Raw genomic sequence first — 11,046 nt, 5'->3', positions numbered from 1 at the left:
TGGCGAGGTAGAGCTCCACTTGCAGCAGGAACCCTTGACACCCGGCAGCGGAGCCGTCGTACGCCCTCGGGAGCGAGAGCCGAATCCCACTGGGTTCCGGAGATGGGACAGGAAGACTGACCGATGGGGATGGTTCGGCAGGTGGGGTCGTGGGTACCCCGCTGGTTTCCCATCGGTGGAGAGTGTTCATCACCCCCTCCAGGGCATGACAGACCTGGTGAATCCGGTCCTCCTGTCCACGAAGACGTTCCTCCAGGCTTGCTGTTGGCGCGGTCGCTCCTGCTGATTCCATGGATGATGTGTGATTCTGTCAGAGTGTTGCGTGTGGATGTAGTGAAGGGAATCAAGCGCAGGGACAAGGATGTTCTTCAACAGACTTTTAGTACTTTCCAAAACAGGGAATGAGTCGCCAACCCAACCGGGCGGCACGAACAATTACGCACAACACACAGTGCGGAAAACAGAGGAAAAGCGCACGCAGTGCGAACTCTCGAAATAACAACAAACGAGAGAGAAAACTCCTCGGAGGCAAGCTGACAATAACAATCACACATAACACCTGACCCGAATAAACGAAACTAAATAGGGAACACAATCCAACACAAACAAGGGACAGGTGTTACAAACAGACAAAAACCAAACGAACATGAAACATAGAACGGTGGCAGCTAGTACTCCGGAGACGACGACCGCCGAAGCCTGCCCGAACAAGGAGGAGGAGCAGCCTCGGCCGAAACCGTGACAGAGAGCTGCTCATACTGAAGGTCAGAGTGCAAAGGTTAAAAGGTCTGTTCAGTAATTACAAAAGGAACATGGCTGATCGTATTCCTCTTAATCTGTCTGTGTTGCAGGTGGATGCTCCATGGCTGAAGCATTGGATCCTCACCCACAATTTCACCACTGGAACCTATTACTCACCATGTATTATATCAGGGTAAAGTGGATAAAGATCCGCAACTTCACCTACTGCAGGTGTCAATAAAGCAGTTATTACACATTTTTCGAGTTGATGCATATAATTACAGCGTCAAAGCAAAGTATACTTTTGCCTAAGTATTCAGCTCCTTGTATTTGTATTTATTATGGATCCCCATTTATTATGGATCCCCAGTAATTGTGTTTACATGGTGAGTTATAGGTTCCAGTGGTGAAATTGTGGGTGAGGATGCAATGCTTCAGCCATGGAGCATTCATCTGCAACACAGACAGATTAAGAGGAATACAATCATCCATGTTCCTTTTGTAATTACTGAACAGACCTACTTTTCCTGGGGTCCAGCAAAATTAAGGCAGTTATACCATTTTTAAAACATTACAATACATTCACAGATTTCACAACACACTGTGTACCCTCAGGCCCCTACTCCACCACATATCTACAATACAAAACCCATGTGTACGTGTGTGTATATTGCGTATGTTATCGTGTGTGTGTATGCATGTGTCTGTGCCTATGTATGTGTTGCTTCACAGGTGTATTTTTTATCTGTTTTTAAATCACATTTCACTGCTTGCATCAGTTACTTGATGTGGAATAGAGTTCCCTGTAGTCATGGCTCTATGTCGTACTGTGCGCCTCCCATAGTCTGTTCTGGACTTGGGGACTGTGAAGAGACCACTTGTGGCATGTCTTGTGGGGTATGCATGGGTGTCCAAGCTGTGCGCCAGTAGTTCAAACAGACAGCTCGGTGCATTCAACATGTCAATACCGCTCATAAATACAAGTAGTGATGAAGTCAATCTCTCCTCCACTTTGAGTCAGGAGAGATTGACATGCATATTATTAATGTTAGCTCTCTGTGTACATCCAAGGGCCAGCCGTGCTGCCCCGTCCCTTTTTGTGGCACCTGACCACACGACTGAACAGTAGTCCAGGTGCGACAAAACTAGCGCCTGTAGGACCTGCCTTGTTGATAGTGCTGTTAAGAAGGTAGAGCAGCGCTTTATTATGGACAGACTTCTCCCCATCTTAGCTACTGTTGTATCAATATGTTTTGACCATGACAGTTTACAATCCAGGCAGTTTAGTCACCTCATATTGCTCAATTTCCACTGATTTATTACAAGATTTAGTTGAGGTTTAGGGTTTAGTGAATGATTTGACCCAAATACAATGCTTTTAGTTTTAGAAATATTTAGGACTAACTTATTACTTGCCATCCACTCTGAAACTAACTGCAGCTCTTTGTTAAATGTTGCAGTCATTTCAGTCGCAGTAGTAGCTGATGTGTATAGTGTTGAGTCATCCGCATACATAGACACACTGGCTTTACTCAAAGCCAGTGGCATGTCGTTAGTAAAGATGGAAAAAAGCAAGGGGCCTAGACAGCTGCCCTGGGGAATTCCTGATTCTTCCTGGATTATGTTGGAGAGGCTTCCATTACAGAACACCCTCTGTGTTCTGTTACACAGGTAACTCTTTATCCACAATATAGCAGGGGGTGTAAAGCCATAACACATACGTTTTTCCAGCAGCAGACTATGATCGATAATGTCAAAAGCCGCACTGAAGTCTAACAAAACAACCCCCCACAATCTTTTTATCATCACTTTCTCTCAGCCAATCATCAGTCATTTGTGTAAGTGCTGTGCTTGTTGAATGTCCTTTTCTATAAGTATGCTGAAAGTTTGTTGTCAATTTGTTTACTGTAAAATAGCATTGTATCTGGTCAAACACCATTTTTTCCAAAAGTTTACTAAGGGTTGGTAACAGGCTGATTGGTTGGCTATTTGAGCCAGTAAAGGAGGCTTTACTATTCTTAGGTAGCGGAATTACTTTTGCTTCCCTCCAGGCCTTGGGGCCACACACTTTCTAGTAGGCTTAAATTGAAAATATGGCAAATAGGAGTGGCAATATCGCCTGCTATTATCCGCAGTAATTTTCCACCCAAGTTGTCAGACCCCGGTGGCTTGTCATTGTTGATAGACAAGGGAGGCTCTTGACGACCCAACGGCACCGGAGGGTGGAGCGGGGGAGCCGAGGCGGCCGCCTACCTCAAGGGCGAGGTCCGGCAGGCTGGTTCGACAAGGTCGTGGACTGACCCGACGTTCTGCGTCGAGGCTGATGTCCAGTGGGTCTGTTCAGGGGTCGACCCCGAGGTCGGGGAGCGGGACAATCCGGACGGTTACGGTGGAATGACTGAATCATCTCTGGGTTGAGGATGTCCTGGTCGGGAAACCAGGACCAGGCCCATAACCTTCCCAGTCCACTAGATAGTGGATGCGACCTCTCAGGCGTTTGGAATCAAGGATGGCCTGAATGGCGTAGGCAGGTTCCCCTCCGACGTCCAACGGTGGGGGCACACTGCGGGTTGAGACTGGAGGATGAAGAGGACTGTAGGTGACCGGTTTTAACAGAGACACATGGAAGGACGAGGATATTTTATACTGAAGGGGTAACTGGAGGCGGTACGTGACAGGGTTGATGCAATGGGTTATCTTGAAGGGATCAATGAAACAAAGACAAAACTTTTTGCAGGGGAGGTGGAGCCGGTCTCTGGTAGAGAGCCACACACGCTGTCCGGGGTGAAAGAGTGGCGTAGGTCGGCGGCGTCTGTCGGAAAAGCGTTTCTGGGTATTAGAGGCTTCCTGCAGATGCCAGTGAGCGGTCTCCCATACCCACTCACTATGCCAAAACCAGTCATTGACAGCTGGGACAGTACCAGGCTCCGCCTCCCAGGGAAACATGGGGGGTTGGTAACCAAGTACACACTGAAACAGAGTAAGGCGAAGGGATGAATGCATGAGTGAGTTCTGAGCGTATTCGGCCCAGGCCATATACCGACTCCAGTCGTGTGGAGAGGCAGAACATTGTTGGAGGAGTTACTTCCCTATTTCTTGGTTCAGGCGTTCCGTCTGCCCGTTGGTCTGGGGATGGTACCCAGAGGAGAGGCTGAGGGCGACCCCCAGTCGGTCACAGAAGGCTCGCCACACCCGGGAGACAAACTGGGGCCCGCGGTCAGAGACGATGTCCTCTGGAATCCCATACAGACGGAACACCTGCTGGAACATACACTCAGCCAATTCTATGTCGTTAGGTAAATGAGGAAGAGGAACCAGATGACACATTTTTGAAAAACGGTCTACTATGACAAGGATGGTGGTGTTACCAGAGGATTCAGGAAGGTCTGTGATGAAGTCAACAGCTATGTGGGACCAGGGTCTGTGAGGGATTGGCAAAGGTTGAAGCTTACCGGAAGGGAGATGACGAGGGCTTTTGGTTTGGGCGCAGACTGGACAGGAGAGTACGTAATCCCTTACATCGGATGCCAGTGAGGACCACCAGAATTTACGGGCTAGAAGTTCGGTGGTTCGTGTAATGCCCGGATGTCCTGACCCCAAGGACATGTGACACCATTGCATCAGTTGGGGTCTAACAGCTGCTGGTACGTAACTCTTCCCAGCTGGTGTCTCAGGAGGAGCTGGGTCTGAGGTTGGGGCTTTTTGTATAGCAGAGTGAACCTCCCACTGTACCAGTCCCATAATGCAAGAGGAAGGAAGAATGGGTGTAGGGTCTGTGTTACTGGTCGGAAGGTCAAACTGGCAGGAGAGAGCATCAGCTTTTACGTTTTTCTTTTCAGGAATGTAAGTAACATGAAAATGGAAGCGTGTGAAGAAGAGAGCCCAGCGGGCTTGTCTGGAGTTTAACCTCTTGGCCCCTCTGATATGTTCCAGATTACAATGATCAGTTAGGATGAGAAAGGGGTGTTGTGCGCCCTCCAACCAGTGGCGCCACTCCTCGAGGGCCAGCTTGATGGCGAGGAGTTCTCTGTTCCCCACATCGTAATTCCTCTCAGCAGCGGATAACTTCCTGGAGAAGAAGGCACAGGGATGTGATTTTGGAGGTGTTCCCACTCGCTGAGAGAGTATGGCTCCTACTCCTACTTCGGAGGCAACCACCTCCAGGGTGAAAGGAAGGGTCGGATCAGGTCGGCAAAGGACAGGAGCTGAGGTGAAGAGGTGTTTCAAGTTGTTGAAAGCAGTCAGGGCGGTATCAGTCCATTGAAGGGTCTGGGTCTTTTGAATGAACGAATGAACCGGCGATAGAAGTTGGAGAACCCAATGAAACGTTGGAGTTCCTTAACGGTGGTGGGTTTGGGCCAGTTACTGACGGCGGTGACTTTGTTCTCATCCATGCTGACCCCTCCAGGTGTCAGTACGAAACCGAGGAAGTTTACAGAGGTTACATGGAAGGTGCTCTTTTCAGTTTTCACATAAAGGTTATGGTCAAGGGGCCGTTGAAGAACCTTTTGTACATGCTGTATGTGTTCCTTCAGGGAGTGTTAGTAAATCAGGATGTCATCAATGTAGACGATGAGAAAGCGGTTGATCATATCCTGGAAAACCTCATTCATAAAGGATTGGAAGACGGCGGGGCGTTAGTAAGGCCGTAGGGCATGACCAGGTATTCATAGTGCCCTCATGCGGTGATAAAGGCAGTCTTCCATTCGTCGCCTTCACGTATACGGATAAGGTTATATGCACTTCGCAGGTCGAGTTTTGTATAGATGATGGCACGGCCCACTTGTTCAAGGGTCGCTGGGATCAGAGAAAGAGGGAAACGGTTCTTGACCTGTTACGTCATTTAGAACGGTAATCAATACATGGACGGGGACCACCGTCCATTTTTCCAACGAAGAAGAAGCTGGATGCAGCTGGGGAAGAAGAAGGACGAATGAAACCGTTTGAGTGCTTCATCAATGTAGTTCTCCATTGCCTCATTTTCCGGGACAGATAGGGGGTAAACACGGCCCGTCGGTGGGGATACTCCAGGGAGTAAGTCAATAGCACAGTCCATCCACTCCCTGCAGCCATGGTGCGGAACTCGAGGGCATACTCGGCAGCTGAATTGCGTCCTTGTTGAAGTTCAATGAGGAGGTCTCCTATAGGACGACCGGAAGGAGAGTGATCGAATACCTCTTTGAAGAGGGTGTGGAAATGGGTTCTCGGATCCGAGTTCTGTGCTGTTGGCAGTCCATATGGCGGTGGCCCAATCCAGGGCTTTGCCTGTGAGTAGGGACTGTTATGATGATTTGTGATAAAGGATTCATTAATGTGTGTAAACTCCTAAGCTGTAGGAGGGACACAGGACAAGGACATGCCATGTGTTATTGGTGTAACGAGTGAGGAATAGATGGTCAGTGTGCCAAGATAGATTGGGGGCCAATGGTGCTAATCTTAGGATGGGTGCGTGATGGAATGGCCTGGCTAGGATGTCACACGACACCAAGGAGGCACATGATATGGTGGTAGATGAGTGACAATCAATAATGGTTAGCAGCTGGGTAAGATAAAAGTAGATAGGAAAGGCAGTATATAAGCTGAGAGATTGTCTATGGAAGTCATTCAGATGGCAGGAGGCTATGTCCGTACCCCCTGTCATTGAATCAAACATTGTAACCATTAAATAATGACTGAATCCAATCTCCATCTGTGTAACATACTCTCTTGCATCCTGAACTTCTCAATACCAGAAACTCATCATAACAGGGACACAACAAAATCCACCTTGCTCTTGTCGGTGGCGAAGTTAGTGGGGTTGTGCTCAATGTATTTGCTGCATTGCATCAGAAATCCCTGACATTTCCCAGGTGAACCTTCATATTTTCCAGGCATGGATATGAATGAAGGAGGGCTATGGGTTACGATACCTGGCATCGGAGGAGTAGGGATAGGCTGGCGGAGAAAATGGCAGATTTCCTCCATACACTCCTCTTGCTGGGTTAGGCGCCGCTGTAGCTCCGCTGAATCCATTCTGTATTTTGGGTGAGGTATTCTGTAATGAATACTCAGGGAGAAAAAGGTGTCAATTCACGCGCAGAGCAGGTGTTTATTTAGCCTTCGCAAAAGGCAGGAATAGTGGTCACAGGCAGGCAATGGTCATACACAGGTAGGCAAACAGGCAGGAGAATCAAAAACTAGGACTGAAGGCTATAACTGGTTCTCACAAACGAGCTAGGAAAAGGATTAGTAGAGTCAAAATGAACAATACCTCACTAGGCACAAACAGAATGAACTGAACTAAATAAGGAGCTAATGAGACCATGTGAGTAACAAACACAGGTGAAATCAATGAACAAAAATGAAAGACAGTGCTACGTTCAAGAACACAAGGTTGACTAAGAAAATAAATACAGAACCTTACAACAACAATACTTTTTAACCTCTTCCACACTCACTTTAAGGAATTCAAAATTATAATGCTTGTCTTTCATAATTTGGTCAGATATACTTGAATGTGTAGTGTCAGCGTTTGTTGCTGGCATGTCATGCCTAAGTTTGCTAATCTTGCCAATGAAAAAATCATTAAAGTAGTTGGCAATATCAGTCGGTTTTGTGATGAATGAGCTATCTGATTCAATGAATGATGGAGCTGGGTTTGCATTTTTTGCCAAAATTTCATTTAAGGCGCTCCAAAGCTTTTTACTATCATTCTTTATGTAATTTATCTTTGTTTCATAGTGTAGTTTCTTCTTCTTTTTATTTATTCAGAGCTACCCTTCATAATGTCATTAAAACCCACATGGACTACGATAGAATCGATTTCCATGTCCTGACGTAGTACATTTGGGAGCAGCTTAGTAATGTAATTTACTCGAGCTCCGGGATAGGACATTGTTTTTGCACCAGTCACATTTCTTACCATGAAGCTGTCCAAAATCATGGCTGGCGAGAAGGATGAGGAAATCCGCCCCCTCCCACACTTCACAGGATTCGGAGAACCCTTTATGGACGGGCGAGAGGCAGGATAACTTGAGCCCATTGCTCCTGGTGCCTGGTGCAGGCCTCCGACAGATGGAGAAGCCCCACTCGATCCAGAGCAGGGACGGAAGTTTGCAGACGTCGGCTTCGAAATTGTAGGAGTAGGCACTGCGGCCGCAAACACAGGTACCCCCAGCGACGAAGGTGCAGGAAGATCAGGCTCCAGGACGGCGAAACTATTCGTTGTTTGTATCTGCTCCAGGCCTCTCGTTGGGAGTGTAGACTGCTTTGCCGCAGGCCGCTGTCTTCGGCTTCCACGGCTCGTGACATGCGACCATTGTTGATTGCCATGCTCCTCTTGCTGTGCTCCTTCGACTCCGCTATCAGATGGCTCCGGGCAACATCAGATAATGACAAACGACAAGGCGGAGATGCATCCAACAAGCGCGAACGCCGTCCAGCCACCGGTGTAGAAAATGTAAACATTCCACTCTGCGTTTTCCCCAGTTTCTTACATAGGCTGGCGACCTGCGTGATCAATGAAGCCACCTCAAGCCTATAATCCTCGGCAAGAAAACAATTTCTTCATTGGAACTCTGAGTGATCCGGTTTGTCCCAAAACAAAGTGTAGTAGATACAGCTCCTACAGCACTGGAACCGTTCATTTATTTATCCAGACAAAGACGGCTCCATTGCAAAACTCATCTGGGTCTAACTTTGTTAGCTTGATGGCTAGTAGCTTAGCGGCTATGTCAAGCAGGCTTCAACCTGTTAAGCGGGATTCCGGTACAAGAAATAGCGGTCCTAGCTGTTAAAAGCTAACCGCGTCGCGAACTAAAGCCCAAGACTTATGCCTTGTCTCTGTAGGAGTCGTTCAGTGGTTGTTGGTGGGTGTTGCCAGCTGGGGAACAGGAGTGAGCGGAACAACTCTGAGGACCACAAGAAGATCTTGGAGGGGGCCTGCCAGCTGGAGCCCAGCCTCAAGGTCAGAGGTCACAGACTACTGAAACAAGACCGGTCCCTGGTCTGACAGATGTTGAATAGAGGGGTTATCCCAGCACCTATGTTGATATGGAGTAGACAGAATACATGTACAGATACAGAATAACTACATTAGCTAGCTCCTCCCTGCCGGTTTATTCATGGCTCCCCCGTCTCCTCAGCATGCCCGGATAGTAGATGACTGGTCAGGGCTCAGGCCTGTTCGCAGTAAAGTTTGATTGGAGAGGGAGACCATGCAGTCTGGACCATCCACATTTGAGGTGAGCCACCAAGAATAGACTGGTTACTACTTCTTCAGTAACCAAGATGTATTGTCTTGCTATTAGTGTTAGTCACCCTGTAGGCTCCAGATTAGTAGTACATAGACATAACACTGATATTAATGTGCTGTATTCAGGTGATCCACAACTATGGCCATGGAGGGTTCGGATTGACCATCCACCGAGGCTGTGCCCAGGAGGCAGCTAGGATCTTCAGGGCCAAGGTCTTATTTGTAAATTAGTGGTTTACCTAAACAGCAGTGGCATCATTATCACTCACATGTCTGTATGGGACCATTTTAACATCACAACGGTTTGCAGAGGAACCCGCATAGGAGGACACTCCTGGGCACTTCAGACGACAATGATGATATTTTATATTTGCAAGAGAACAACTCTAAATCAGAGTTTAGATAGTGAAGTACCTGATTAACCTGAGAGCAGCTAACTAGGAACACAAAGACTACCAGTCAGTCCTAAAATAGTTAGATGCCAGCCATCAGGAAAGCTTTTATTGAATGTCGTAACTATTAGGTAAATCGGTGAAATCTATTTTTAAAAGTTACGATTTTATATTGTTGTTAAAGTGATGTTAATATATACAGCGGAAGTCAGAAGTTTACATACACCTTAGGTAAATACATTGTGATGTCACGAGAGGCTGTGTCCTGGAGGGACGTTACATCCCCCTGAGATGGCTGCAAACCCAGACAGCTATGGCTCCATCTGCTGGTATGGTCGGGAACTCCAACCCTCTATGGCCAATCTTCCCACGCAGCTGAAACCAATCAGGAGCTGATGAGCTGAAGGTTTGTTGAAGGGAAGAGACACGGTCTCCAACCTGGGCTCTCTGGAGGACAAGAGTGCTGCATGTCCACTTCCATGAGGAATATAAGGATTTGGAGATACTTACCTTTGGGAAATACTCACCTTTGGATATATGCACCTGTGGAAATACGTGTGGGACATTTGGAAGGGACGTTTTGCTGGGTTGGCCACTAGCTGCAACGTGGAATACAGTAAGACTGGGGAAAAGTTATTTGAGCGAGGGAGAGTTATGATTTTGGATGTGGAAGAGACATCCCTGAACTGTTAACCCTTAAAGAGCCACCAGAGAACAGAATTGTGTTATACTTTCGTTAGTTTCCCAAGACCTTTAATAAAATCCTTGTTTTGGTTGAACCTGGTCTCCTTGCACTACTTGAGCAATCCCGCTGAAAGCTGTGTAGCCTCTCGTGACATCACAGATGGTGGAGAATACAGGCACGCTCAAGCGTTAATAGTGCATGTCAGAGGAGGATACCGAAGGTTTGATCACCCAGTTTTCCAAGTTGGCCGTAGGCTCCCCGCCCGACTGAAATGGAGGACATATTGAAAAGCCCTTGTTGCGGGCCAGCAAGCCCAGATGCAAGCAAACGTGGCTCTCTTGGAGGAGCAAAAGAAAGCCAACCTTCTGAAGGCAGAGGAATTGCAGTTGCAGAGACAGAGGGTGGTCCAAAATACCCGCCCAATAAAGGCAAGTGACTTTATATCTAAGATGGGAGCTACCGATGACATTGAGGCATACCTGCATGCATTTGAGGCCACGGCCACTAGGGAAGCCTGGCCCAAGCAACAGTGGGTTGGTCTGTTAGCCCCCCTTTCTAACCGGGGAAGCGCTGAATGCTGTCCGGGACCTGGGCCCTGACCAGGTTACTGACTATGATGCCCTGAAGTCTGAGATCCTCAGCAGATATGGACTCACAAAGTTTGGTATGGCCCAGCGCTTTCACAGCTGGACCTTCCAACCAGACCAACCTCCTCGGCGCAGATGCATGAACTTGTCCGAATCGCAAGGAAATGGCTGGATCCGCAGAGGAATACAGCAGCGGCGGTGGTGGAGGCCGTTGTGGTGGATCGTTACCTACGCGCCCTGCCTTATGAGGCAAAACGGTTCATCAGTCAACAGGCCTTGACCACGGCTGATCTGACCGTGGAAGCTGTGGAAAAGTACCAGGCCACAGCGGAGATGCTGAATGCTTCCCGAAAGGACCCCAAGGTCTCGAACCCCGCCGCGTCAGGACGTATCCCGGCTCCAGGGGGA

The 11,046-nt window shown here is 48.0% G+C and overlaps 1 pseudogene; it reads left to right on the top strand.

Moving 5' to 3' along the window:
* The first annotated feature begins 812 nt into the window (after positions 1 to 812).
* On the top strand, positions 813 to 9,205 carry LOC121583983 (annotated as a pseudogene).
* The last annotated feature ends 1,841 nt before the right edge of the window (positions 9,206 to 11,046 follow it).

Source organism: Coregonus clupeaformis, chromosome 16 (assembly GCF_020615455.1).
Source record: "Coregonus clupeaformis isolate EN_2021a chromosome 16, ASM2061545v1, whole genome shotgun sequence".
Classification (NCBI taxonomy): domain Eukaryota; kingdom Metazoa; phylum Chordata; class Actinopteri; order Salmoniformes; family Salmonidae; genus Coregonus; species Coregonus clupeaformis.
Note: the sequence above shows the minus strand (reverse complement) of the source record. Positions and strands in the feature narration are given on the sequence as shown.